The sequence below is a fragment of the Mya arenaria genome, chromosome 3, assembly GCF_026914265.1.
Source record: "Mya arenaria isolate MELC-2E11 chromosome 3, ASM2691426v1".
In the NCBI taxonomy this organism is placed as follows: domain Eukaryota; kingdom Metazoa; phylum Mollusca; class Bivalvia; order Myida; family Myidae; genus Mya; species Mya arenaria.
In genome coordinates this window covers 61,429,493-61,456,978 of record NC_069124.1, presented here as the reverse complement: position 1 = coordinate 61,456,978, position 27,486 = coordinate 61,429,493, and the positions used below count along the sequence as shown (strand labels likewise).

The following is a 27,486-nucleotide window of genomic DNA, read 5'->3' as shown; positions in this document are numbered from 1 at the left end:
TCATTTATACTATTATCTTTATGGAATCTTATCCAAAACGTTTAAAGAAAAATAATTTTTTACCACCGAAAGTTAAAAAAAGTATTAGTATAAAGAGTATCAGACTAAAATCTGATACACATCAATTCAAAAAGTTCTCGAGCCATTACAATGTAGTTCTCTAGCCAATAAAAACTAGTTCTAGAGCCATAACAATGTAGTTCTGGAGCCAGTACAATACAGTTCTCGAGCCAGTACAGTGTAGTTCTCAAGCTAGTAGAATGTAGATCTTGACCCATTACAATGTAGTTCTTGAGCCAATAAAATGTAGTTCTCGAGCCATTACATTGTAGTTCTTGAGCCAATACAATGTAGTTCTCGAGTCATAACAATGTAGCTCTTGAGGAGCCAGTACAATATAGTTCTCAAGCCAGTACAACGTAGTTATCGAACGAATACAATGTAGTTCTCGCGCCATTACAATGTAGTTCTTGAGCCAATACAATGTAGTTCTCGAGCCATTACATTGTAATTCTTGAGCCAATACAATGTAGTTCTCGAGCCATAACAATGTAGCTCTTGAGCCAATACAATGTAGTTCTCGAGCCATTACAATGTAGTTCTCGAGGAATTACAATGTAGTTCTTGAGCCATTACAATGAAGTTCTCGAGCCATAACAATGTAGTTCTGGAGCCATTACATTGTAATTCTTGAGCCAATACAATGTAGTTCTCGAGCCATAACAATGTAGCTCTTGAGCCAATACAATGTAGTTCTCGAGCCATTACAATGAAGTTCTTGAGCAATTACAATGTAGTTCTTGAGCCATTACAATGAAGTTCTCGAGCCATAACAATGTAGTTCTCGAGCCAATACATTGTAGTTCTTGAGCCAATACAATGTAGTTCTCGAGCCATTACAATGTAGTTCTTGAGCCAAAACAATGTAGTTCAGGAGCCATTACATTGTAGTTATTGAGCCAATACAATGTAGTTCTCGAGCCATTACATTGTAGTTCTCGAGCCAATACAATGTAGTTCTCGAGCCATTACAATGTAGTTCTTGAGCTAATACAATGTAGTTCTCGAGCCATTACATTGTAGTTCTTGAGCCAATACAATGTAGTTCTCGAGCCATAACAATGTAGCTCTTGAGGAGCCAGAACAATATAGTTCTCAAGCCAGTACAATGTAGTTATCGAACGAATACAATGTAGTTTACGAGCGAGAACAATGAAGTTCTCGAGCCAATAGAATGTAGTTTTCGAGCCAGTACAATGTAATTATCGAGCTAGTACAATGTAGTCCTCGAGCCATAACAATGAAGTTCTCGAACCAATAGAAAGTAGTTCTCGAACAAGTACAATGTAGTTATCGAGCAAGAACAATGTAGTTATCGAGCCATAACAATGAAGTTCTCGAGCCAATAGAAAGTAGTTCTCGAACAAGTACAATGTAATTCTCGAGCAAGAACAATGTAGTTATCGAGCAAAAACAATGTAGTTTTCGAGCCACTACAATGTAGTTCTCGAGCCCTTACAATGTAGTTCTCGAGCCCTTACAATGTAGTTCTCGAGCCCATACAATGTAGTTCTCGAGCCAGTACAATGTAGTTATCGAACGAATACAATGTAGTTTACGAGCGAGAACAATAAAGTTCTCGAGCCAATAGAATGTAGTTCTCGAACCACTACAATGTAGTTCTCGAGCCCTTACAATGTAGTTCTCGCGCCATTACAATGTAGTTTTCGAGCCCTTACAATGTAGTTCTCGCGCCATTACAATGTAGTTTTCGAGCCCTTACAATGTAGTTTTCGAGCCCTTACAATGTAGTTCTCGAGCCCTTACAATGTAGTTCTCGCGCCATTACAATGTAGTTTTCGAGCCCTTACAATGTAGTTCTCGAGCCCTTACAATGTAGTTCTCGAGCCCCTACAATGTAGTTCTCGCACCATTACAATGTAGTTTTTGAGCCCTTACAATTTAGTTCTCGAGCCCTTACAATGTAGTTCTCGAGCCAATACAATGTAGTTCTCAAGCCCTTACAATGTAGTTTTCGAGCCCTTACAATGTAGTTCTCGAGGCAATACAATGTAGTTCTCGAGCCCTTACAATGTAGCTTTCGAGCCCTCAAAATGTAGTTTTCGAGCCGGTATAATGTAGTTCTCGAGCCAATACAATGTAGTTCTCTAGCCAATATAATGTAGTTCTCGAGCCCTTACAATGTAGTTCTCGAGCCCTTACAATGTAATTCTCTAGCCAATACAATGTAATTGTCGAGCCCTTACAATGTAGTTCTCGAGCCCTTACAATGTAGTTCTCGAGCCCTTACAATGTAGTTCTCGCGCCATTACAATGTAGTTTTCGAGCCCTTACAATGTAGTTCTCGAGCCCTTACAATGTAATTCTCGAGCCCTTACAATGTAGTTCTCGCGCCATTACAATGTAGTTTTCGAGCCCTTACAATGTAGTTCTCGAGCCCTTACAATGTAATTCTCGAGCCCTTACAATGTAGTTCCCGCGCCATTACAATGTAGTTTTCGAGCCACTACAATATAATTATCGAGCCAGTACAATGTTGTTCTCGAGCCAATACAATGTAGTTCTCGCGCCATTACAATGTAGTTTTCGAGCCCTTACAATGTAGTTTTCGAGCCCTTACAATGTAGTTCTCGAGCCCTTACAATGTAATTCTCGAGCCCTTACAATGTAGTTCTCGCGCCATTACAATGTAGTTTTCGAGCCACTACAATGTAATTATCGAGCCAGTACAATGTTGTTCTCGAGCCAATACAATGTAGTTCTCGCGCCATTACAATGTAGTTTTCGAGCCACTACAATGTAATTATCGAGCCAGTACAATGTAGTTCTCGAGCCAGTACAATGTTGTTCTCGAGCCAGTACAATGTAGTTCTCGCGCCATTACAATGTAGTTCTTGAGCCAGTACAATATTGTTCTCGAGCCAGCACTATGTTGTTCTCAAGCCAGTTCAATATTGTTCTCGAGCCAGTATCATGTTTTTCTTGGACCAGTTCTAGATTGTTCTCGAGTCAGTGCCATGTTTATGTTTGAAACCAAAGGGAAACACCCCTATTTTGGATGACGTGCAAAAACCAGATGAACTGTGCTTGGTCAGTAAACTTTGTCATGATTCTTGACCATCTGGGAAAATGTCTGTACCTTGAATATATGCATTACATGTATAGCAATGTTAGATTTATACAACGATCTAAGTGGAATCGTTCAATACTTGGTACATATTATCCGTATAAAATGTATTTATGTCGTACATATTTCTCATCAAGCATAGATATATTTTTATGTTAGGGTCAATATACCGTGACCATTAATTTTCAAAAAAACACATTTAACGAGTAAGTATTCTGCTACTTAAAGTATATGAATCAAATAAATACAATTTACGAACAATTGTGTATCAAAGCGGTGTGCGTGTATATAACCAACTGCTGCGGTATCTCAACAATCACTTGTGTTCTAGACTTTTCGAACTGAACTATAAAAACAGAAAGACGCAACAAATTTTAATGATGAAGGCGCTGTCTGAAATGTTGATAACAAGACATGCAATTGGTGTTGATGGTTGATGCAACATCTTGACTATTACTGTTATGAAAACATTAAGACAATTGAAGGAATAAAACAAGATGTATTATGGGACAATTTCCTAGATATTTTGTTTGTTTGATAGCTTGCAAAGCTATCCGGCACTGATGCCAAACTTCAAACGTCCTTGTTTCAAAGTATGTGGTATGTCCTAAGGGTATATTTGATGTTTCAATGAACACGTTTCAACAAACGCTTGGACGTTTAATGCCTCCGTTTTGTGTTTGTAACAATTTCTTAATCGATTTTCAAAACAAAAGATTGGTATCTGAACGGGAGGTCTCCGCTTATCGGAATACTCTCTGACTCCCGGATTATCTCATTTGCCGTCTTCAAGTCGAGTGATCGCACCCTTAAAGAACGTCTGGGTGGGAGAACGAACATACTTAAACACACTTGAACTCGCCTCATGATAACTACCGTGTTGTTAATTCAGTTTCGTTTGGAGCTATTAAACAAAGTCTGGATTTAAATGCTGGTATGTGATGTATTATAGTGTTGCAACTATAATGCATGTATAGTTGGTTTACCAAATATGTTTTGTTATTCATTAAGGTATCAATTATATCACAGTATTGTCTAATATAAATCATACATGTGTATATAGTTCTTGTTTTACAAATATTCTTAATTTTTATTACGTTTCTCCACATTTGTAAAATTATTCTGTCGTATTTAGAAATCAAATATAAATGTTAAATGTTAAGTTAGATTTATGGTTTTGGAATATTTTCTGCGCCTTATCTATGTACATATATTTATTTTGATATCTTGTATCTGACAATTTGTTTTATTATCTAGCAATATGTGTGTACATTCTGTAATTATTATTGTACATATATATGGTCGTGGTGAAAGACGTTGTCATCTTGTCCTGTGGACTTAAATTAAGATGTATACCAACAATTTGTATATGTTCTGTCACCTGTATACGGTTACAGGTTAGTGAAACGTTTTCAGCTCTTGTTCGGAAACAGTTCATGTTTTTTGTTAATCCGTTGAAGTGTTTTGGGAATGTAGCTAAACGAAAAGTAATTCCAAACAATAGAAAACTACAGATAGCCCAATAGTCTAAAATTTGTCTAAGATTCGATAAAAAAAGGATCAATCAAAAACTAAAACTGACGGAAGAAACATAAAACAATGCACATTTTATGTCAGTATTTATAAGTTAATATTGGGTTAGCCCCATTGATACAAACATAAGAAAATTAAGAATTTATTTTGTGTGTTGTTGTTTTTTAGATTTTCAACATATGATAAGAACAAACGAAAAACGTTTTCCCTATGATAAGCAGGTTTGAAAATTTATTTTCAAAGTACATTCAGTAAGTCAATAGAAGAAAGTGTTTTGTTTTGCAACTGATATAAAATGGTGAAAAGAAATAATCATGTTTACTTTAAAAACTGCATTAATATTAATATAGGTATTGTTGGCATCGAGAAATATAGAAAGGATAAAACAAATGATAAAAATACACACAATGGTTTCAATTATAATACTTAATATAAGTTTTGATATTGATATTATTTAGATTAATTGAAGCAAATCAATTAAAACAGTACACAATCCTTTTAAAGCTGCACCCTCACAGATATACCATTTTAACAACTTTTTATTTTTTTGTCTTAAAAAGACCAATTTTTAGCATAAATATCTGCAAACCAATGATATAAGATTGCTGACAAAAATCAGTTCGTAGATTTTCATATTTTCGTTCGAATATTAATGTTATATGGCTTAAACCTTACTTACTGTTTAAAAAAATTGCATAAAACATCAATTTTCGAACTTTAATACAATTTTTTGTCAGCAGTTTTACATAACTTGCTTCTATGGGTTTTTGCAAAAAAATGGATCGTTCCAAGAGAAAAAAGTCAAAACGTTCAATCTGTGAGAATGTAGCTTTAATATTCATTGGGGGTGAATGTTTGTAAGTACACATACTAAGATTTTTGTGTTTCTCGTAATAGCAAGTGTATTATATGTGTATCAAACCTAGGTGCTGCGTATACAAATACAGTGCACCACCGATATTTGGCCGTCATTATTTATACTTGAGTCTCGATAGCAATTTCAGATCCTCTTGTTGTGATTCTATTTGCCACAAAATAAGTGAATGACATTGTTAATCAAATATATGGTAGAAAGCAAACAATGAAAGCCACCTTTAACAAACAAGTAAATTCGAACTTGAATAGAATGTACAAGACTTTAAAGGTACTGTAACAATAGTACACCATGAAAGAATCTTCAAATTTTGTAATACAATGTCAATAACTTGCATTTAATAAAATCTTAAATATTGAATATGGAATGATTATATCGTTTCGTTTAATTTGATAATATAAGGTTTCCTTTTTATGAGACTAAACCTGCTCCAGAGCGAGACAAAATGCCAAAATAACTGAATGAAAAATGCATGTTGTAAAATATGCCAGAACAGTAAAACACACATTACGACCTGCAAATAGTAATTGATGTGGTATTAATAGACGAAATATGTTCAGGTTTTGTAAATAATAATTATATCAGTGAATCGGTATGGAATTCGGTGCGATTTTATGGGACTATTTTTCTCGACTCTAAATCCCACGTTCATTCCAGTACTTCTGCTTGTCATATTCTTTTATTGACTTTTCCTGCCCGTATTCTTGTTGTCATTGGCCCACAAAAATGCAAACACAACGTGTATGCTAGCCCTTTTACTATTGACACTAGTTTAACATGTTAGCTTTGGTGAAAAAAAGACGGAATAGGACTATTTTTGGTGCATTCGTAAGAATCGATCTCCGTAAAATCAATGAACAGATATTTTGAAAACCATCGATTGCCTATGTTTGTTAACACACATATCCAAACAATGTACGAAAAAAATGAAAAATCCTCAATGGCCATTGGTTCAGACAAAAATGTTAAACTCAATATATGTATATTGTGTGTGTATTAATTTAGATTTATGTAACGTTTTCAATATTATAATTCAGTGTATTTTACGGCTTTTTACTTCATTTACATACATATATACTATATATGAAATCATGAAATAGTTTGATTTACTTAACTTATTTTTATGTGGCTAAATGACAATCGAGATTTTTTTTATTGTTTCGTTTATTTATTTTACGAAGTTAAATAACAACAACACCAAATAGGTTACAGTCAAACTTTGACTGTGCACAGAAACGTTCTGTATATCACCAACATTGTACTCTCACATATAAACATAGCGCTATATATTCTTTTTCGACATTTTTCAATTGTTTGATTTTGTAATATACGAGTTTTGAATCAGTTGGAAACACTCTGGATGTTTCGTATTAAAATTTAAATCTTGAATCTTATATATTTACTTCGAATTAAGAATTTTTGTGTTTACTGTTTTATACTATCGAACATCATCTATATGTCTGGTATCCATGACAACCCACACATGGCAACTTGATTCAAACCTGAGACCTTTGAAGAGATACGTTTAGATAACTTATGATTACTTGTGACTATAAATTGTTGTAAAAATGAATTGAGTAGGTTCCATTTACTACCAATATCTATGACCTGTTCAAAATGGTTATGCACATTCGATTTAATATTATTTACCGGATGATTATATAGGTGCAGTGCTGTTTACGCATTTTCTATTCCATTCTTGAGAATTTCATTTCCAAGTCTGCTGCATATATTGCATGTCAAATTTAGTTTTATTATCATAGACAAACGGACGCCTCAGTATGCTTTAGCACTTATAGGTCTGGTAGTTGTCTGCCTATATGAAAGTTAAAGCTGACGTATTACGCTTGAAATTACTTTGACACGTTTTAAACAAATAAGGCATCATTAATGGAATGTACATCCATTTCCAAAGTTGCATTATTTATTATAAGCAAAAGAAAACAAAAAGGTATTAAACATATATCATATTGTATTTAGCTGCCTTGCGTGGATTATAGAAAATGTTCTGCAAGGAGCGATGAACGTTGCGATGATAATAATGAGAAAATGAATATTTTATAAGAAATAGAAAATTATCAGAGACAAACATGAGACATAGGGAAAAATAAAAAACCTGAACGAATTTTAATGTCTCGAGTTTTTATTTTTTTATTTAAACAGCAAACACGCAGACACATTACTCTTCTATGAAGTGTTCCACGGCGACATTAATTGGTATGGGAAATTATGTTTTCGGAATGATGATGTATCGGACATGTGACTTTTTGTGTTAAAATTGGGTTGCATCCTTTTTGCGCGATAACTATCCCTGTTTTACGATACTTCTCCGATAGTGCTGTTGAATCAAAATATCGGTACTGTAATTATTCAACGCCGAATCGAAAGTTTCAAGGGAGGGATATAGGTTTGGCGTTATCTGTCCGTGTGTCTTTTTGTCCTCTGTCCGGAGCCATTTCTTTGTAACTAGTTAACAGAATATAATGAAAATGATGTCCAATGTGTATAACCATAATACGCTAGTGTTTGGGACATATTCGTTTCGATCAGGTCAGTAGCACAAGAGATATTGGCCTTTAAATAGTTAAAACAGCAATAAACCATCATGTTTTTTCGTTACAAATCGACAAACTAATAATGAAACACATATATTTTGTTACAAAAGCTGTATTGCTCTTTAAGAAAATAAATATCAATGCCACTTATCGACAATCATTAAATAAACTTATGTATTGCTTGTATGACTATAATCTGGTAGTACACTAGCAAGTCTGATTAGGTCACTAACACAGCAGTTATTGCCCTTTAACTAGTGACAAAAACAACTTAACTTTGTCCGCCTTGAGTCATATATGTATAACAAATTGACAACTTGTGCAACTTACATGTTGTGTGTACAACCATAGTACAGCACCACAGTGCGAATGCTCTGTCAAAGTTGGGACAAAACCATCAGAGTTGTTGCCTTTTAATAAATGGAATGATCATACATTTATTTGTGTTATTAAACGTATATCTATGTGTTTGCTGAATGTATTAATTATTATAATAATATAAATGTCTTAGGTCACAACCGCAAATATAATAGATTAGGTTGTACCGATTTCATTTAATCAAAATATTTTGAAAATTTGCAAAGACTGGAGTCCATTAATGTTTGGATCTCCTACCATAAATGAGCATTCGGCGGGGGTATTGGGATTCTAGATTTGTTCTTATTTATTTAGACAGAAAAAATGTTTTCATATCAGTCATCATTTCACATTTGCAAGTACTGCATAAGTATCACTTAACAGTGTGCATTAGCATTTGCAGACAAAATAAATCAGGACTATGATATTTTGAAAATACTGCAAACGGTTCACTTTCGTATTTTATTGCTCAATTTTAGACAAACCATGGAATGATATTTAGATGGTGATTTTTCTATATAAATTGTTAAAAACCAATGGCTTGATTTTAAAATAATTTCCCAGACATATACGATACAAGAATCTTTATTTAAAGTCGGGTATGTGTTAACAAGAAACATGAGCCCAATGAGCTATATTCCGACATGAATAACAGACATTCATGTTTTTGCTATTGCGACCATTCGATAGACATTATTTACAAATATAATATACAGGAAGTGTAGCAAGTTTAATGAAACATATCATGCAGTTGACGGAAGAGGCTTACGTAATCGCTTATCGCAAACGATGTGGTAATCATTGCAATTATAGGGCGATAAGGTCACGGAATGAGTGATTGAATACTTCAGAATGTTTTTTCTGTGTGCCTATAAATACGGAGGGCAGCCTGCGCCAAAACTCGAACGGTGTATAGTGTAGCTTCAGACAGTTGCAACTGTGCCTTTCTATACCTCATAGATGAGCACGCAACCTTGTGTAAATGCGTTTTTTACGGTGTTATGTCGTCTCTTATATAAGCAGCTTTGGTTTGTACTCAGGCCATTTCAATCCGGGAAACGGTATAAAAGTAACGAATGGAATCAATAAAAGTTGTCACTCGTAGAGGAATAAGAATAATACATATGCAGACCCGAAGAAGAAAAAACCAGCAACAATAATTCAGAGATTCCCCTTTTGGACTCTTACAAATCTTTGCAAAGGAGTAAGGCCATTAAATGATTAGAAATTCTACAACTGTTTCCGTTTGAACGCATTAGTCTTATGAAACAACGGTTCCAGGTTCAATTCGTGCCGAAGTAAAACTATATGCTTCTCAAAATATGCTGACCAAATTATACTATCTTGCTATTGACCGGATTTAAGCAATCGTTTGTGCCTACTTGATGTTTATAACCTTGCTTTTCTTAAAAGAATATAATCGGTTTTTCAAAATATGTCTGTTATATGATGGACCATTTCGTCATATTTAATAGATAAATAGTTACACAAAGCTAAACTTAAACTTACAAAATAATATACATATACATCCTGACAGGAATTTTAATATTTAGGTACAAAAAGCTCCCTACTCCTTAAATAATATGTTCTGTACGGTTTAACACTTATCCACTTTCGACCACAAGCCGGTTTGCTTTGATCTAACACAGCCATAAACTCTGAACAGTGTATACTGTTTCCAGGATACATATCCATACATTGGTCGCCATCAGCTGACTTGTCATTTTCCTTGATCCGGAGTGAATCATATATACATTGTTTTAAGTATTATATAAATATCATATAACATGGAAGGTGAAAGCATGAAATGTTAACCCGATGAAGTTAATGCAAACCGAGGAATCAGCTGGGATTCACATTCTGTGGTGGTTATTAATAAATGATATCGCCATCCATGGAATCCGATATTTATTTTATTTTACAGAACAAATAATGTTTACGTCTTCAATTATGATGCTTGATTTGACAAGAAGTCAACAATATTATTATTAACTATGAAATGCCGCGTTAATATGAATTGCTATAAAAATATGTTTGAAGTTTTTTACATCTTTAAATATGGATTTTTATCTTTTTTAAGAGCGTATATATTGCGCCCGGGCGTTTGTGATGGTACGACTTTATTTTTAGTCTGCAAAGGTGAGTTTTTAAAGGCAAAGTCACGTGATAATAATAAATGTATTTTTAACATGCCTATTCAGGATGAGCTTTGCTTTTCAATCAGTAATAAAAGTCGCAAAGCGATTCGTACAGAATTCAAACGAGGTCTTATTTTTAAACAGTTTACTATGGAAGGACAAACTAATTGAAATTCTAATCCGATGATGATTTCAATACTGTTGTTGGACATTTCATTGTGTCTATTCAAGTGCTATATGGCATAAAACCGTGCTGAAATGTCATTTGTTACATCTAAAAGCATTATTTAGAAGTAGGTGCCAACGTTTATACATATAGCTGAACTCCATTTGGTGACTTGGCAAACTTTTTATGACCTTCCTATCATTTGCCTTGTTATTTTGACGGACAAGCGGAATGAATTAAAAAGATGAAGCAGAAAGCGTTAAAGCATTAAGCATAATTCTTATCGCACTTACGCTATTGTAAGTATACAAAAGAAGTTCAATGATATTAATTGAAATAGCAACACATTCGTTTTAGAAATGAAAGAAGCGGAATCAAAACATCGGAATGGCTTTCAGTGGAAATCCTAATAGCATTTAGCACGAAGCATATTGCACTTGTAATTTTGGGTATAGAAAACTATAAAAAATAAATTTAGTCAACACATTCATTTTAGAAAACTTAGACAACAGGGGGATTAAATAAGGTTTGCCAAATCAGCAAATTGAGTTGAACTAAATAGTGTAACGTTTGCACCTACTAGGAACATTATTTTCCAAAAATGCGTTCAGAAATGTCAAAACTAGATGTAAAAACAAAAGGTTTAGCAGGCACGGTTTTCTTACATATTGAAAATGAAAAAGCTGTTTTCGTAAAAAGAAATAAAAATTGACTGATTTTCATGTTTTACACAGCCAACATCAAACAATTTAGAAGTCAATATACACTTAAACACATATTATTTCGTTTTCAAAACCACTATACTTGCAATTACATGTGCTTAACGAAGTGATTAGTGTATGTTGAGATTCATCCCAGATTATGTTGTAAAAGAACAATTAAATCAAGGAATTAACTTACCCAATTTTTGGTCCATCCGGACCAGTGTTCCATGTTTTACTGATCGCTATTTGGTACCAGATATTTGTTCGCTATTGTTGTTTTTGTAAGTATTTGGTCAAAAATGACGTTGGGACATCATGTTGGACCAAACAACGAAACATATTCCTGTTAAGTTAAGCTGTCTATTACATCATCAACGTCATAAGGTTACTTCTTATCACGAGTGTCATGAATAGAATCAAATAGTTAAGTCAAACACTCATTGTTTAACTTCATCATTCCAATTTCCATCCACAAAATAACCCCTTATCACGCAACATTATAGCTACCAGTATCAGGTACGCATATTATATTGCATATTTAATGAGTTTGCTGTGCGTGGAAAGATGAGCAATGACTTCGAGCATGGTCACAATAGATTTATTGTCCATAAAAACATCAAATTTCCAACATTTGAGCCGCAGAGGTTTTACCGGAAGCCTTCATATTGATTGACTATATTGAAATGCTAAACCGGCTATATACAGTATAAAACTCCATGCATCGGTTACTTTTCTTTGCAAAAAAACTAGAACTGCGCAGGAAGATTATAACACGTTATAGTTCAGCTTTCAAAAAGGTAATTACCACAAAAGTCCGGTTAGCGATTATAAAATATAGGTGCGGTCGCGCAAAAAAATAAAATAGTTCTTTTTTTACATTTTCCAAAAAATAGGTACGGTTAATCTGCGGCCGAGACACCAACTTCCTGTGGCCTTAAATGTTGAAGTGAACAAAATAGTCTAGTGTTTTCACTTTTTTGTTTTCTATTACTTTAATAATGAAATTAATTTATGAAATGCGAACCTCTTTCTCTAGACAAAGCGCGTTAGTCAGTGGAAACTGCAGGGACAATACGAGTAGGCACATAGTTGACGATCTCGTCCCATTTACCATTTTCAGGCCTAACATAATACTTGATTCATTGGCACTATAGGTCCAGACATGTGGCTAGTTTATAATAATAGTGCGATAGTGTTCCATATCTAAAGTGCTTTATCTGGACATGTTCTTACAAAGTGGTTTGACATATTTTTTGAGTATTTACTTTATATTGACCAATATGTTACCGATCAACAAAGTGTTTTTCGCGTCTGAACAATAAACATATTGCCAGAGGATGTTTGTATAGAAGCTCAAAAACAAGTCTTGTTGCATAATAGCTTAATTTAGTACAGCGTATTTCGAAAAAAGAAATTGTTGTAGTTGACATACTTATTTTGAACGCTATATCCTCGTTATTATATAAACCTTAAATGTATTGCTCTAAATTTATTTTAACTTGACATATTTATAAAGTATACTTCAAATATATGTTGTATGCAATTTGGATAATTATGAAATATGTGTATTTTGTAGTCGAAATAAATCCAAGATACATACGCTAAATAAAATTGATGGTTTTACCAAGTGCGAAAGAAACATCTTTCATCACGGGATGAAATTTTTTATACCTAGATAAAAGTCATAATTGAATACTGATTATTTCCATGGATGAATCGCTGTGTGCTAGAATTCGAATGCTCAGAGGGGGTTGATTCTTCATTAACTTGATAGAAGTTCTCAGTGTAGAACTGAAAAGATAAGAGTATGGTTAACACGTTGACGTATAAACATAATAAACATAAACTTTGGTATATATCTTGTCTGTACCAGTTGGAATTTTACCTGGTATATTTGTTATATGAATACAACACTTTACCGCTTGCTGTTTGTGTCCACATGCCAATGCAAGTGAAAAAAAAATGTTACTATACATATGGCAATACAAGATTCGCTGAGCAATAATTCTACTACACATATGTTAATAAACGACTCGTTGAATTAAAATGCTTATATGTACAAGTATGTCAATTAATAACACGTCGAATAATACTCCTATTACACCTATGTCATGCGGTGGTGATGCGTATAGTAGTTAATACTTCTTGTGGTTGTGTTGGTAATAGTAGGTAATATTTCGGTTCAGATATAATATAATATTGCGTTTAAAAATGAGAAAATAAGATGTAAAAACAAACAGTTTTGCATAAAGGCACGTTGTGTTTTTTTGACATATAAAGAATGCAAAGACTATTTTCGCACAAGGAAACATAATCAATACGGTTTGGAATTTTGACGTTTAACAGCACCTTATGCGTTTACAAATTGGTAGAACATCAATTTCATACACTACTTAATAATCATCTGAACCATTTTGTCGCATTTTAGATGTACTTGTATGAATAAAACAGTTTCCATATGCATATATAAATCGTTTGCCAATTTTCCCACATAATAGTCATTTAACGAAATAAACAGCCGGAAACGGCAAAATGAAACTCTTGGAACTGCTGTGTAAGTCCTGTCAGCGATATGTGCGATATCAAGCATAACGTGAAGACTTAGGTGTTTGTTAATAAACCGGTATAAAAATGAATGAAATGTTTCTTGTTTATTGTACTTACGTATAATAAGTAATTTTTTTTTGTTCTTCGAAGCGCAAACGACTAGATCGGCAAGCCGAGTTAATGCTAACTTTAAGCCAATGCGCATGCGTGAGCTTCAAAATAACCCACTTGATATAACAAGCAGATTTTACTGCTCGTTGTAAAATTAGTTATTCATATTACGATGTCGTTAAATATATTCCTAATTACGCCCTCGTCAAGCGAAGATGTTAACTATATTGATGCTTAAGATTGCTCACATGTAGATCATCCTGACTATAGAATGAGTGGCATAAAGCATGCTGAAACGTCGTTATTGTTGAAATTGTTCTTGAATCTGTTTGCATCATCAATGAATAAAACAGTTTCAAATGAAAGCATCAATATAAAGAGATAATACTACAAGTTGTATTTGTAGGCTACATTGCGTGCTGCAAAACTTCCATCAGTTTTTGTAAAATAGGTGAGGTTTGCGATTTTGAAATACATGTTTTTTTAAAAATGTGTCAGTGTTAAGATGGCGTCAGGCAATCAAAGGTCAAAGGACATTCCAAGGACTTTGACTTAAAGACACTGAACGCGTTGGAAGACTGTAGGTGCAACTAGCGTAAGTTTACTTATTTTCTGTTCTGATCACAGACAATAAAATGGAATCAAAAGAATCTCTTGAGTGGCCCTTAACTGTAACTGATAAGTGTCTGTCATAACCTAAGAATAGGTATTGTAAATTAATGAATTTCTAATACAATTAGCTATTTTCATAACAGTAACTGATAAACCTATATGAACTAGGATATCTGAACAATGCTTTCATTTCGTTTCAGGTGTTTGTTTTAGTCAACTAAGTGAAACCCAGTGTTTAGAGTAAATAAAGTAAGGCAGGGTCCTTAAGTCAACATTTCCATTTTTTGCGTAATTTTCTAGAATAACAAAGAATTATTTAAGATACTTTGGCTTGCTTCAAATTCACTAAAACGTTGCAATTTTATGAACGCATCTAAATAAATGGGTTTTAATTCGAACCTTTTTCAACCGCAAACCACCATAAATTCCATTTTGTAACCCCGGCGATTAAAATTCCTTAAACATGTCATGTCAAAAAGGATATCTGAAGATGTCTGATTTTTATTTGCGGTATTAAAGCCAATATTTTAAGTTGAAATGAATACATAATGCACTCATGATTGTGATTAATAGAATTACACCACTCTGTTGCTTTAGTCAGGGTAAATGTTACTTGACATAAACTCAGAATATGTTTAAGTAGTAGTTATTTTAAGTTATTGAAATGATACCGGGGCGCTTCAGCGCGCAGCCTTACGTTCAGTCATGAAAATAGTGGTTCACGTTACAGTTTTGAATCATGTTGTCGAAAATAACGTACAGTTATAGGGTGCGGAAGAAATGAAAAGCCTTATAATATATAAGGTACTACAAGACGAAATAATTGACTAGATAATAACAAAAACTAATTCATATTTAGCGGGTTCAAAGTGTTCAATGCTATCTGTTCATATAATGTTTGTTTAGGGTTTAAAGGTGTTTATATGTGTTTAGACGATGTACGTATGTAAACATGATTTAGAACATTAACTTCCAGGGGACTCCTGTTTTCGCTTGTATACCAAATTTCTTTGAAATCTAAATATAAATGTAGTCTGTGTTTGTTGAAGTGTTTTCCCTGGTGTGACAATGTGTGATGTAAAATTATCAGATCAATTACTGTTAGCTGCTGTTCTTGTCCTGGTATATCTTATCACAGTAGTAGAACAGAAATTGCATATATACGAGTATGTCACTACTCAAGTGTAAATCTCCCCTTATTACGAATATTATATAAAGGTATTTACGAATGCTAATAAATGGGACATATTTTATTCATTTTTATGAGGCATTTTAGCAAAAAACAAGGTCCTCAAACCTAGCTTTAATGGTACACACCACTGAGAAGGCATACACAGCAATTGCAGAAAATTCAATATTTACTGTTGCCTGTTGTATAGTTCGCGAAATCAGTACGTTTTTCTTTTATGCGCCATTTTATTTCAGATGAAATACATAACACTTATTCGGAGAATATGTTGGAAATGAATTGATATGTATTATAAAATCGTTTATAAAAATTTCGAAAAGGTCATTGGCACAACTTTCTGACATTGATGCATATTTAATGGATATCTGCTAAAGTATTTTTCTACGTACATCTAATGATAAATAAATGAACCGCTTTTAAAAGAGATAAGTATTCATGTAATTGCAAGTTATGCGGTCTACAATCGATAAATCATATAACAATTTATGCTTGAGATATTTTCATTATCATTAATATTAGGCCATTTTTATTATGTTTTGATTATATTTAGTTTCCTCTAACATCTTGAATTACTTAAGGAATGTAGGTAGGCACAACTTTTCTTTCCTACATTTTTACCCAAGAAGTCGAACAGCAGGATGGACAACTTTTGTAATTATTATTAATATTAAATGTCGATTATTTTTAGGTCAAATTAGCAGCATTCTAATAGTCAAATTAATTGAATGGGTTTAATAAACGGAAATACCCATTTAAATATATATCAGGTTTTCGTTTCAAATTAAAACTCGAGGTATCAGTAAGACATACGTGGGGTAAAAGAGTCATTGGTCGAATATAGCAAGGAACTACTCTCTTGGGTCATTTGTTTGTTTTATCAATACATGTTGGACATTTTTTTCACTGATGAAACATTATACATCAATATTGCATTTTGTGATTTCAATCTGCCTCTCCAGGTAACACGACAAAGGACAGTGTCATCATGCAAAAAGTCCCCTGCAGTACATGCATCACTTTGATCAAGTTTGCAAGAAGTACGTATTATTGACAAATGTGAGCTAACATGGTTAAAACCCTCAATGTTTATGTTTCGTTTACTGTCCCAATGCGGTGGTCTTAACATCTCTTATTCATGTATCTGTTTACACGTAGTGCGTCCCACGTTAAGTGTATGTTAAACTTAGCCTTGTGTAATTAAATATGGTCTTTGTTAAATGTTGGCTAGTTTACTTGTCAGGTAGTTTCCATTTTTTAATTTCCTAAAACAGTACTTTATAGATATGAAATAAAAAACAACAACATCTATCTGACACCGCCTGAAGATGCAATTTTCAATAGGAATTTGCCTAGTGTACTGATATAAGAAAAGAATCCTAATGATGATAATTGCAATTCTACGTTACTGAAAATTGTGTATTTTGTATATATATATATATACACACACGTGTAAACTTCAAAAACGGCACATAATATGAATTAGCTGAACCAACCTAGATAGTTATTTCCGTGGGTACGCTTGCCCGAGACGAGTTACTACGATTGATAAAGTTGACGAATATATATTTTCTGCACACATATATAAGGCCAATAGCTATTTGTCATATCGTAAATTCATGATAGCTTGGGTATTCCTGTGTTTATGAGGAGTGTTAAAAAAATGCGAATACATATTATATTCAGTAAAAATCATTCAGCCGCGTTTTTTGTTGCTTTGTATCAACATTCGTATTGTTGCATTATTAATTGTAAGTATACTGTTCACTAGAGTTGTTCAAAACACACAATCTAGTAATCTATGTTTAAGCTATATCAACTACAGGTTACTATGCAAATAATGTCCGCATTCATTCACGGTTTTGAGTGTCACGACATGACGGTATAGACGGTATTGATATAAAGGCCCAGTAGCAGAAAATAGTTATACCTTTATCGCTAAGTACTGTGCAGTATATCTGACTGCAAAACTTCTATAGATGAATTCGCTAGACTGTAAAATTCTAATAAAAGCAGAAACGCGCATTTTTACAATATGATATTTTTCTTCATTTATTAAGCTATTTTATTGGATACTTATATAAGATTAAATTTAATACGAATAAAACTTTAGCTGATCAAAATGCGATAAATTATGACAGAAAAGCAGTCGATATGCAGTACATTTAATTTATGTAGAACAACTTGGCATAGCGTATGAAATTGTGCCAAACGGCTACTGCAGATAGGCATCTGAGTGACGACTCCAGGAGGTGATAATTGAAAATCACCTTCCAAAAAATGCATAAAGTGAGGTCAACATGTGGATGTATCGACCTGGGGTAGTGATTTTGTTTGAAATCGTCAAAAAATCAACACACAGACCGAGACCTAAATGAAACACTTGTTTATCATTAAGTGCAATAACAAGAGCCTTCTACCTTTCCAGTTAATTAACTCTAACATTCACCTGAAATCCTTGATAATGGTGAAATAGAAATAACTCACTTTCGGAATAGGTACTTAGAACATAATACAAATTAAACAAAAAATAAGAAAGGCATTTAAAACAAAACAGACGGCTGAATATTCTAATTTTTACTGTGATGTTAAAAAACAGTGACGTTTTGTCATGAATCTTATTATCTTACAGCGTCAAAATTACAGGAATGCAGAAATTAAAAAAAAAAACCCATCTCCAACAGATGAGTGCGTTCATTATTTGTTAATACCAGCATTTAATTCGATTATATTTATTTTTTGGGTTAGCGGATATACAAACAACATTGTTACTTCCAATTATATGTACTGGTAATGAAGAGGTAAAATAAAATATCACTTTAAGAAAACAACAACATCTTAATTCAAAGCCGACACAGATACACACATGTATTAATAGATTTATATTGCACTGTGCATTAAATTTAAATCGATGCTGGTGTCCTAAAGTATGCGCTATAATCTTATTGGTATAATTAGTGGTTTTAAATACGAGACCATATATATTTATATATATACCTCTGGTAAATTTTACATCACTTTTAAATTCCAATAAGTACATGATTATTGTTTGATTTATTATCATTTAAAATTACAGTATATATACAAAAAATCTCATACAATTTACAGTTCTATTATAAAAATGTCCGGAAATCAACACTCTACCTGAAAACGTGGATTTGAATAAGCAAAAAACTTAATCAACCTTTCTGCCTTAACTCCAGAGCATTTAATAATATGTTTATTTATAAAATTAGTTACAAAACAAACAAACTTACTTAAAACAAGAAAACTTACTATGACATTATGTAACCCTGTGTTAGAAAAAAATGGGCTAGTAAATCGGAGCAATCGAAAAAAATGTGAGCCGTAACAAACTATGAAAACCCCACAGACAATTTGACCAATCATTAGCTAGAAATACAACACAGATTTTTCACAACCTTCAATTCCACGAGGTGGCGTTTTATAAAGCATAATTTTCTAGATTCATTCCTCACTGAGCAATCAAATACGAAGGCACAAGGATTATACGTATTTTATGTAGATCTTAGATATTTGAATCCGTGAAGGTAATTTATTCAAACTTATTAAAACAATCAACTTAATCGAGCAGGCTGTGTATGGCTTTGTTAGATATTGTACGTGTATCAATAAATATATCATAAGTCATTGATTTGAATTGATATATTTATTGAACGGAACTTGTTCATACAGAGTGATAAGCTTACGTACAGAATAAATACAACAAATAAACACATACTAATGACTCTGGTTGTGTATGCAAGAGTTCTAAATGAAATCATTCCCGCTTATGTTATGCTGGACCACGAACAAAATAGTAATACAAAGAAATACAAATTCGAATCTTCAAAATCATGAAGAATCGATTACTCGCCCATTCCTAACAGTTTCACTAATCGTGCCAAGTGATGAACCCCCTATGTATTATAAGAATGCATTTGTGTCTATCTGGTGTATCACTTAATGTTGTGTTCAGAAGTTGGTTTTAAGAATAAATGCTCCAATAATTTGCGACATGCAATGTTTGATTTAAAGAAATGCCAGCAGCCAAGCATTACAGTGTTCCTTTGCATCAAAGATGCAACAGACACTCAACAAGAGGCAATACACAGCACATGTACAACTTTGGAAACCAGTATTTTATTAAACTACCCAAAAAAGTAAGTTTGTATTCATTTATCACATGCGGTTTGGCATTGTATCATACTGTAAGGTATACTCTTCAAACTGTATCACAGTATCGTTTTTCATTTCGCTAAGGCATGGTAAAGCTTCTACGGAATTAACTAGTACATTTACACATTTAGGCAGGTATATTCTATGCTATTTATTCAAATCATTATTCGTAAAATGATATATAACACTTCAGCATATTTGTGCTGTAAAATCAAACAAAACAGTTTATTCTGTTGTGCCTTTGACGTGTTTTGATGCGTAGGCTTTTTTCTTACGTTTTTTTAGAATGTGTCCCTCTAGCTATATTTGATTAAAAGTGGTGTGTTGTCATGTAACATTATAGGAAATGAGAATGTTGAACGTGAATTGACAAAGACATTAAAAGGGACGAATCTGAATCAGCATGCAAAATATTAGCTAGCTAGAACTTCACTGGTTCGCATTGAAATACTTAAACCATCGGATCAACAGAGGGTGGAAGAGATTCAAACCTTTCCTAGCGCTTTTAACAGACAAGAAAAACAAGTTTGTATACGATTCAAGGCTTTCAATGATTTATGTATGAAATAAAAAATGATAACACATTGAATAACTCAATCCTTGTTTAAGTAGATTCCACAATACGTACAGCTGATTGACTTGAGATTTACAGAAATAAAACAGAAGTGAACTGTTCTTGTTTTTGAAAAGTGTGCAAGCAGCAATTACAGAAACGCATTCATCTAGTATGGATATGATCTTTTACATTATCTAAGATGCAAAATAAATGTTGTTCCTTTGTATTCATGAGACAGGCTCAACATGCATTTAATTATACTGATGCCTGCTCGGTTGGTTTATAAAATAAGGTTTAACTAATGTTATAATCAAATGGACATAATTGTGTTTGTGCAAAAACATGAACCAATGTTCTCAGTACATTCGCGTTTGTTTTAGATAAACAACATTACATATCTAAAAACCGCCATAACAACGAATGTTTAAAACAAAATATAGCTGTAATTAAAAAAAAACAAAAAACACACACTATGTTTATGTAAGTGACGGGGGCAATTGACAGGGCGGTTAACGTAGTCACCTATTGCCAGAAAGCAATTTAAAGGGAAAGATATAAGAGCAAATAAATTGTGCGTTATAAATTTCAATTTGGCTTTCGATCAAATACTCATCATTCTTTTGCATTCCGTCGTGAGGCATAATCTAACGTCTAAATTCTTGGTTTGCAAGTGTTTGAATTTAAATCTGTGTTTCAACAAAACAAACAAATCTTAAATCATCTTTCTTCGTATGGGACAATGTTTTAATCAATAGCGTTTAAAGCTTTTACTGTATTGGTATCAGAGCACGAGTATTCGGTTCAACTGAATCTGCTCTTGCTAGCGGATTATATTGTTTGCCGTCTTCTAGCCGAGTGATCGCGCTTTCACAGAACGATCTGTTTATTCGTTAAGAACGGCCAATTATTTTATAGAACGAGGAAAGTGCTTAAAGACATTTGAATTACTACGATACAGTACCGTGTATGCAGTTAATAAAGGAGATATTTAGCAAATTCTGGATTACGTTTTGGTAAGTTATTTTAACTGTTTATTAGAGTGATACAACAACAGCGTCGGGTCAATCGCTAAATCATTTAACAAGTAGTTTGCCAATGAGTTAACGTAAACAAGGAAAATGAAGAATTTGCTGGTTTACAATTATATTGTATTTCACAATTTCTGTTGTTATATTGATGTGAAAAAGTGCTTATAGTTTATCACTTTTCAAGTACCAAATCTCATACTAGTTCCAACAGTATTCATCAAAGATCACACAGTTATAAAGAACACGTCACAAACAAGAGAATCAATGGAAGTCGTTTGTCTAGACGTATTAATACAATCATATTTGCTTGTATTGCTTTAAAACGTATGACCAACATGTTACATGTGCACGCCTTCAAATCAGGAAATACTTCAAATATATGAATATTTTATTGTACGTTGAGCCTTCGCAAATCGGATGTATTTTTTCATAAATTATCAAGTCAATCAGACGTACATTTCATGGAATATTCATAAACAAGGATAACAATTTGTTAACATTTAATTACAAAAGAAATACATTGTGAGTTTCCGTACAATGTTTGAGAATTGTTTGATCAATACTATGATTTCCACTGTCTTTAATCGGTCAATAGAAAAAAGAAGTCTCATAAATGCTAAACAATGAGAGTAAATATTCTTGTTTACTTTAAATACAATATAAAAATCAGACTTTGTTCGACCGAGAGTAACACACTCACCATGATAAAGGTTTATAACAAAACATTTCCACCCGTTATAAACGTAAACCAGTTTTAAAATGATATTGATTCTCAACCGGTAGTAAAAGTGTACTTATTTGAGTACTTATTTATGCAAATGAAATGTTTTCTTATAATAACACTTTATAAACAAGTCCCGTTCGATATATATACATATATATATATATATATATATATATATATATATATATATATATATATATATATATTTATTTATTAAGTAAGTCAAAACAATAATTTATTATATACGTATTGATGCATGTACAATATAAATCAAAGCCAGACATAGAGCCTGCTCAGTGAAGCTGATTGTTTTAATAAGTGTGAACGAAATACTTTCACCGAGATCAAGATAAAACACGTAAAGTCCATGTGTTCGTATTTGAGTGCGCAGTGAGAGATGAATTTTGATTTGACTAATAGAAAGCCTCCTCTTGAAATCGAACGTATTGGAAGTTAAGAAACATTCAATTAAACTGATTAAAACTTAGTATTTCATATAAAAATGAATTTCTTCTGATTGGCGAAGACACTTTATGTTCCAAAAAAAATATATTGTAAAATTTACTGCTTTTACCGATTTTTCCGATTAAAAATGACCTTCTTCATGAGGAAATGGTTTTGTTATATTTCTAGTTATTGATGTTTTGTTGTTTTAATAGTTGTTTGTTACAGCGCACACTTTGAAATTTGTTCAATTTGCATTTAATAGCTGCATATCATAATAGAATAGAAACATTGGAGTAGAGGTAGACGAACGGTAGTGACAAGTCAAGTATTTCTTTTTGGCTAATTTTCACGTGTTCACATAATTATCATGCATAATTAAGGACACTTGCATCGGTTAAAATGTTCTTGCATAGTTGAATAAAAGCCTATGTTTACGTGTTTGTAACTGTTCCTGCTTTGAATTAAGATTTCTTTAATTTTCTTAAAGTATCAATTTATCTTACTGTTGCATAACAAGTACATATAAGTACATATTATAAGCAGTAATAACAAAGTGCTTTGATTCCACTAACCAAAAAGATAAATCTAATCGATTTAAATGCTGGTCTCAAAAAATAATGAACGCAGACAACTGTTGAGATGTGTTTAATTCCTGCAATCCTGTAATTTGACAGCACAGTTAGAATTGGAAAACATACAGCAGTGTGTTTTTATTGAAATACCCTTCTGGAATTTTAGTAATTTATATTATGTTAGAAGTTCATATTGCAGATGTGAGAAAATCTCACCATTATACACTATTTAAGGAATGTCAGTGAAACTAAATTTGTAAATTTAAGGGTTCTTGTATTTATTAACAATTAATAAAACATTTATTGCATTGATGGTCAGTTTTTTTCCACTCTCATATAGCTGTTTCAATTTTATTATATTCGGGTGTCATAACCTTTTTTGCGCCGTACTCAAGTCTGTGTTTGACGATGCCGAAACCAAGGCAAGGAACGCTTAAAGAGCTACCTAGATTCGGATTCCATAAGAAATTGACAGACATTTTGAATAAAACAATTTTTTTATATCAATTAATTAATAGTAGCGGAGAACAGATATTGCTTCTTCTTCCTGTCCCCTTTGATGTACCTTATTTATGTAGCCTTGTTTGTAGGCTGAAACGACTATGCTGAGCTGAGGATGTCTACACATTCATGTACGTTTCTCTACGCTAGTTATTATATAACTATTTATTGTAAGAATTGGCTAGAACTTATATTGTTTTATTAAATATACGAACATTGAGAAATACTGGGACGTTTTATTCAAAATTAATACAAAATGGAATTCCGGATTCCAGCTCAAAACTAAGCGGTTTCCGGATTCCTGAAAAAGAAAGCCATATTCCTGATCCAACGGTGAAGGGGTGAGACCCTCTCATATAGCGAAAGAAAAAATACAAAACTTAGTACCAGCTTCCTTGACTCCCCTTGGCTTACAGTGTTCCCAACGAGTTGCGAGTTATCGATTCGTGTCTTTGATGCAGCCCATTAACTCATATTAGGTTTTTTTTGGTTGACAAAATTGCGCAAGAATATCAAATTAGTCAAAGATAAATAATTGCCATTTTAATTATTGTAATTCATTAACAAATGACAAACTTTAATCAAAATGGCCAAGTAGGAAACTTTGATGAAACGTTATTTCCTTTTATTAATTATTCACAAATACTACTTTAATTTAAAAGATATATCGTTCGATACTTTCTGGAAGCATTGTATTGCGGTCTACCAAATGTCCCAATTGCGAGGGTAGTTTCTTGCTATATTCGTAGCATAAGTGTAGAACGATATTTTTCTCTATTGTCTAAATGAAACCTAAAGTTTTATCTTGAAACAAAAACCTGAATTTAATGTTAAAATGTGTATTAACGTTTGTTTTAGATCTCAAATTGTGACCATTAGAATGCTAAATTTGAGGTCATTTAAATTTGATAGAAAAATGTTTACAAATGTTGTCCACCCTGCTGTACAACTGCCTTGGTCTTAATGATGAAAGTTTAGAAATACAAATGGTGCTTACATACATACCGTGAAATGAAAAATAGCCTTTAGAATATTAATGATAATGAAAATATGTCAGGCAAAAGATGTACTTTGATTTAATCGAGTGGAGACCGCAACTACCGCAATGACATGCTTAATTATCTGTTTAAAAAGCGGTTCATTCAATTATTTTTAGGTGTAGAATACTATCTTAGCAAGCAGATAATCAGTTTTTCTGCATAAATGTCAAACTGTCATGCCAAAGACGCTTTGGCAAATCATTATAAACGATAATATAATACATATTAGAATTTCACTCTGCAGGTATGTTATAAATAAATTTCCAACATATTCTCCGTATAAGTGTTATGTATTTGATCTGAAATAAAATGGCGCATAAAAAAAGAAAAACGTTCTGATTTCGCGAACAAAACAGCAGGCAACAGTAAATTGCTGTGTAAGCCTTCTCAGCGGCGTACGCTATATAAGTTAGGTATGAGGACGTAGTGTTTTGCTAAAATGCCGTGTTAAAATGAATGAAATATTTTCCATTTACTAGCGATAGTAATTACCTGTTATAATGGTAGATATGCACACTGTTTTCCACACTGCAGTAAATAGACATATTTGCAGGTGAGAAGTGAGGTATATACATGCAATTTCTGTTCCACTACTGCAATTAAATCTTAAAGGACAAGCACAGCAGCTGATAGTAATTGAGCTGATAATGCTACATTACACAGCGGCCGTAGTCAAACCAGGGAAAACAATCCAACTAACACAGATTATATTTATATTAAGATATCAAAGAAATTTGGTGTACAAGCAAAACTAGGAGTATATTGGAGGTTTATGTTCTAAATCATGTCGAAATATACAACATGTCTTAAATGTACAACACATATATTATTTTGCTCTCTTTAGACGTAAAATAAATTTGTGTTTGCCATTTTATGACCGATTAATTCGGCAGGTTAATGCCTACCTTACAGACGATTGTCACAGAATGCCGAAAAAGGTATAGAAAAAGGTAGAATATGCTGTTGGTATATTTATTGTATTTAGACAGACTAATACATTGCCTGTCTGTCGTTATTATGCATAAGAGTGGTTGATAGAGACTCCTTGGTCGGATAAAAAGTGTACGTGCTGGTTACTTTTGCACTTCGACATCCAGGTTGATTGTTTGTATGTACCTTGTACAATTATATAATGCAATGTACGATACAACGAGGATTCAAGTGAAATGTACGAGTAGCTTTGCATACAAGTAAACGTACACGTAGTGTTTTGAAATCTCTCTTTCATTTAAGGCCTAATTAGTTCGAGAATTCCCGTTATTGTGCAAAAGGAATCTCATTTAATCCCATTAATCCAATGTTTCAACAATACTAACAAGTCTTTGACACAAAAAGTCTTTTTTCTGCATGGACAATCTATTAATCAATAGTGCCTGTGGCGTACTGATATCAGGACAGGACTTTTCAGTTTAGAAATTGCACTAAAAGTTTTTATTGAAACGAGTTATTTTATCTTGATAATCCTTTTGGTGCCAGAAGACAATACAATGGAACCCTCTAGGATTATTTGGTTATGATACTGGAACTGCTGGTTTGTGGAGAGATATTCACATCACGAGACAAGACAGGCACAATACATGACAATTACAGTAATTATTAAAACATATAGGGGTAATTGAATTGGAACGATCAGTGAAAACAGGAGTGCACAAAGGGTTAAAGCAGATTTTGAGAACTTAACCCATCCTTTGCACAACATTTATTATACATCACACGAGGGCAACTAAGCACGATACACACAAGAACACCATTGTACGTTTGGTCTGTTGATCTAGCAAAAAGGCGTACTTATATGTGACATAATTACAAACGTAAATTGTCAAACAACATTAAATCATTGTATATGTGTAAAGTGTTTGTACATGGTATATATAATACTACATACATTTTCTAAAACAGAATGAAGTTTTCTAATACAGGATTTTTGTATAAGCAAAACAATTCTCATTTCAGTTTGTTGAGAGATTTAATGAACAAAAATGTTTTTGTCACACGTTACATGTCAGTAAAATCCTTTATTTGAACGGATAACATCGAACACTTAGAAACCGCAAATATTGTTTATGAAATAGTTTTGTTATTATCAAGTCAATCAGTTCTCCTCAAGTTTAATTCGAATGTACCTGGAGAAGAAGAAGAAAGTCATTGAAATTGTTAACATTTCGTTTCGAAAAGTGAAATGCATTGAAATACCCCATACAAAGTTTGAAATTTGTTTGAGCAGTGTTATTACATCCGCAATCTTAAACATATGTAAATAGAAGGAAGTGGTAGCCCTATATTTATTAAATAATGAGAGTGAATAGTCGTGTTTACTTTTAATAAAAGTATAAATATTTGGTTTATTGCTGTCGACAAAGAGAAACGCAAGCAGGATGAACGCTTACAACAAAATAAGTTCACCTATTTGAACAAGTAAATAATATTAAATTGAAATTGATTCATGACAGGTGATGAATTAAAATTGCTGGTTTCCTTTTTTTAAAAATCCCGATAATACCAATATCA

At 32.9% G+C, this 27,486-nt stretch overlaps 1 protein-coding gene and 1 pseudogene across 3 annotated transcripts in view; one reads left to right on the top strand and one right to left on the bottom strand.

Annotated features, from left to right (window-relative positions):
• Window positions 1-1,493: 1,493 nt before the first annotated feature.
• On the bottom strand, window positions 1,494-2,594 carry LOC128226175 (uncharacterized; annotated as a pseudogene).
• A 1,367-nt stretch (window positions 2,595-3,961) lies between these two features.
• The window catches only part of LOC128228324 (protein CEPU-1-like), a 128,468-nt gene continuing 104,943 nt past the window's right edge, over window positions 3,962-27,486 (top strand). For 2 of the 3 annotated variants that reach the window (XM_052939573.1, XM_052939570.1), the window contains exon 1: window positions 21,513-21,679. The gene's annotated coding sequence lies outside the window, so the exon portion shown is untranslated. Of the gene's footprint in view, window positions 4,083-21,512; window positions 21,680-27,486 lie in introns of those variants that run through there. The other variant, XM_052939572.1, reaches the window with a different exon arrangement.